Source organism: Chrysochloris asiatica, unplaced genomic scaffold, assembly GCF_000296735.1.
Source record: "Chrysochloris asiatica unplaced genomic scaffold, ChrAsi1.0 scaffold00214, whole genome shotgun sequence".
Lineage (NCBI taxonomy): Eukaryota > Metazoa > Chordata > Mammalia > Afrosoricida > Chrysochloridae > Chrysochloris > Chrysochloris asiatica.
The window spans coordinates 5,083,567-5,088,058 of record NW_006408732.1 but is presented as its reverse complement, the minus strand read 5'-3'; positions in this window follow the sequence as shown (position 1 = coordinate 5,088,058).

Here is a 4,492-nt window from a genome sequence, read left to right as displayed (position 1 = left end):
TTTTCCTTCTTTCTTGTCTTCTTAATGACTTTTTGCTTTATTCCTATATGATGTTCTTGATGTCATCCTACAACTCTTCTGGTCTTTAGTGTTTAATGTATCAAATCTGTTCTTCAGATGATCTCTCAATTCAGGTGGGATATATTTAAGGTCATATTATGGCTCTCATGGATTTTTTGTTTTCTTCAGCTTCAGTATGAATTTACAAATGAGCAATAGATAGTCTATTTCACAATCTGCCCTTAGCCTTGTTTTGGCTGATGATATGGAGCTTTTCCACCATCTCTTTCCACAGATGTAGTCAATTTGATTTCTGTATATTCCATCTGTTGAAGTCCACATGTATAGTTGTCTCTTATGCAGTTTAAGAAAGGTATTTGAAATGAACAATTTGTTGGTTTTGCAGAATTCTATCATGCATTCTCCAACATAATTTCTATCACCAAGACCATATTTTCCAACTACTGATCCTCCTCTTTGTTTCCAACCTGTGTATTTCAATCACCAGTAATGATCAATACATCTTGATTGCATATTTGATCAATTTCAGATTGAAGATATTGGTAGAATTCTTCTATTTAATCTTCACTGGCTTTAGTGGTTGGTGCATAAATTTTAATAATATGGTATTAACTGGTATTCCCTGTGGCTTATGGATATTATACTATCACATACAGTGTTATACCTCATGACAGATCTTGACATGTTCCTTTTGATGATGAATTCAACACAATTCCTCATCGATTTGTCATTTCTGGCATAGTAAACTATGTGTTTTTCAGACTCAAAATGGCCAAAACCAGTCCGTTTCAGCTCACTAATGCCTAAGATAATGATGTTTGTGCATTCCATTTCATTTTTGATGATTTTCAATTTTCCTAGATTCATACTTTGTACTTTCCATGTTCTGATTATTAATGGATATATACAGCTGTTTCTCTTCATTTTGAGTTGTGCCCATCAGCAAATTAAGGTCCTGAGAGCTTTACTCCCAAAGGCTTTACTCCTTTAGCGTCATCATGGTCAACTCTACTTTGAGGAGGCAGCTCTTCCCCAGTTCCATTATGAGTGTCTTCCAACATGAGGGGCTCATGTTCTGGCACTATATCTGACAGTGTTCTGGCACTAAATCTGCTATTCATAAGGTTTTCATTGATTAAATATTCAGAAGTATTTTGTCTCTCCTTCTTCCTGGTCTGTCTTTGTCAGGAAGCAGGTCACCCTGCTGGTATTTAAAATACCCATGGCATGGCTTCCAGAATCATAGCAACTCACAAGTCACAACAGTATGATAAATTGACAGACAAGTGGTGATAAGACTAACTACTCCTCTTTTTTTGTTACAAAACTCTACCTTTACAGTTGTGACAGTTACAATTAGTCATGATAGCAATTACTCACTATTGAATCATAAAAATCTTATATCCATCTCTTTTTACTAGACCCATCTAGACAAGATGAAAACTATTCAGTGAGGACTCTACCTTTCCCTGCACACTCTTAAACTAAATTCCCTCTTGAAAACTTGTAAGCCAGTCACTTCATGCCTTTATCAACCCCTCATTTTAGGTAGCCAATGTCTAAGTTGCCCGTCCCTATCACCTCTGTATACAGAGGGGATAGGATTGATACTTGATGTGAAGACTTGTTCCTTCTCAGTTGGTATTTTGAGCTACTACATCCATAAGTGTATGTCATGTTCATCAAATTATAGGAATTTACACTTGTTTTGTTTATCAAAAATTGTTTATCTTCCTCTAGTTGAGTTCTGATCATCAAGCCATCAAGGCTAGGTGAAATAGGTACTATGTGCAAATTCAGGCATTCTTGTGCATCTTCTATCACTTCATATCAGCTGGATGCTTTAGTCTCAGCTGTAGCGCTCCATAGCTATGCCAGTATTCCTTTTATGCAAACTATTGCCACCATCCAGGAACTTTTTAAACCATAAAGGAGTAGTATACCAGAAGGAATGAAATGTGTACATAAACACAGTATTCAAATTAACTCTGTTTCAGTAAAGTAATATGTATTTCCAATATTGTTCTCCACAATGTTTATGAATAACATCCCAGATTTCTATGTAACTAGCCATAGGCTGTTTCACTCATTTCCAATGTGATTCTCTTTCTCAATATTTTTTGTGTGTTTTCATTGATATGGAGTTTCATTTTGGCAACATAATTTGTTTGATCTTGTTTCCAGGGCTTCATTGATCTTGAAAAATACTGTTTTTCAGATGTTTTACACATGTTTCAGCTATATTCATAAATAAACCATTGGCTAATCAAGTAAATACTCAAAAAGCATATTCATTTGATTACATTGCATGAAAGTAGTCATAATAATTATATGTGCTTCTATGCAATTGTTTCCTTAAAGTTTAGAGTAGAAGATCATATTCAATTTTGGAGATGCCAGAAAATCTAAAGGTAAATTTTTTAAGATTAAGTAAATAATTAGACATGCAGAGTACACAAATTTTGGACAACATAATAAGCCTCACTCTTTGTTTGCAATTCACCTTACATTTTCCTTTATTCTAAGCACAATTAGAAAAGTTATTTGCCTTGTTCTCACTGTGAAGCTCTATTTAGACTTGGGCTTTATTTGAATCTTTATTTCTCTCCCAAGTGGCTTATCAAGAAATGTCTTCAGGGATCTGACCTGTGGCTTGACAGCATGAATGCACACCAGCGGCTAGCCATGAGAAAGGTACAATTCTCTCTTATTCCCCACACTCCCTTGATGACTAGAGACATGGCCAGCCCTCAGCTTCATCTACCCCAAGCATAGCCCCTGCACTGCCAGAGGTTGGAGCCATACTGTATGAGTCATATCATTGTGAGTCAGGTACTGGATATACCTCCCCTGTGCCTGAAGGCAGGTGACTGCTACTTCTTCAAAAATGTAGAATGCACTGAGCCAGTCCTATATTAGCAGATTCCCTTTGGGCCTGAAAAAGAATAAAGACACTGACCACAGCCACTGTTAAGACCTGAAAGAATGGCTTCTAAACGGGGTGCCCTAAATGTAGACAACACCTAGGTCTACAAGAATTACAACTAGGGCCAGGCATGCCACTCTCTCATTAATTTCTCTCTCACCTAGTGAGTTCCTTGGCTGACAAGAGAGTCCTCACAGTTTCCTTCTGTCAGGTTCTGACCTTGGTTCTAGCTTTTGTTCCTCCATTTTTCTCCTTCTTTTCTTTCTCTTTCTTTGATTTTCATTTTTCATTCTATGCTTACTTTTTTTTCTCTTTTCTTCTGTTTCTCATTTCCCCTCTCCTTCTTCCTTGTTTTTTCTCTTGATTTTTCTTTATATTGTTCTACTTTCTTTTACTTTTCTTCCCTTTCCCTAGTATAGTATTCTTTCTTTCTTTTTATTTTTGTTCCTTGGTTTTATTTTCCTTTCCCATTTTTCTCATTTTAGTTATAATATTATGTTTACTTGCTGCTGCCTACTTTGGTTTTGTTTTCTCTTTATTATTTTCTTTTTTCACTGTTGTTAATATGTTTGTTTGTTGTTGTTTTTTTCCTCACGTACATTTGTGCTTATTTTTTCTTCTTGCCCCACCTGAAAGGAGACAAAATCTATGCCAATATACCCAGTCACAACCATACCCTTTGTATCCTCACCCACTGGGAAAGAGTAACTGCCAGCTCTGATATTCCCTAACAATAGACAACAGCCAACAGCAGCCAAACCCACCCTGACTTGCACTGCACAAACAGTGAATGGAAAACTGCATACACATCCATTCTTTAATCACACCCACCAGGAGGCAAGTGGTGAGTGCCTAAGAATACACCATAATATAGTCACCAATTAAATACAAATACAGTGACATCACAATGTCTCAAAAAGAAAACAGACTATTTAATTTCACACAAAGAAACAAGAAGTGGCTCAAACATGTAACCAAGATGCAGAGCCAGAAACAATGCAGAGGAAAAAAAAGTAATGGGATTGCCTGATAAAGAATTCAAAAGAATGATATTTAGGTACTTTCAATGAATTAAGAAAAAGATGAAGAAAGCTTCCAATTAAAACAAAGATAATACAGAAAAAAATGTTAGGAGAATTCGGAAAACACTATAAGAACATAAGGATATGATACATGAAAAATTAGAAACAATAAAAAATCTGAAAATTTATACCCAGTATACCAAACGGCCACTACTCATCTGCCTGTCATATGGTGGTGGCTTGTGAGTTGCTGTGATTCTGAGGGCTATGTCACCAGTATTTTAAATAACCAGCAGGGTCACCCATGATGGACAGATTTCAGATGAGCTTCTAGACAAAGACAAACTAGGAAGAAAGAGTGACAAACTACTTCTGAATCTTTAGTCACTGAAAACTGTATGAATAGCAGAGAAACACTATCAGATACAGTGCCAGAAAATGAGCCCCTCAGGTTGGAAGGCACTCAAAATGCGACTTAAGAAGAGATGCCTCCTCAAAGTAGAGTTGACGCGAATGGAGTTAA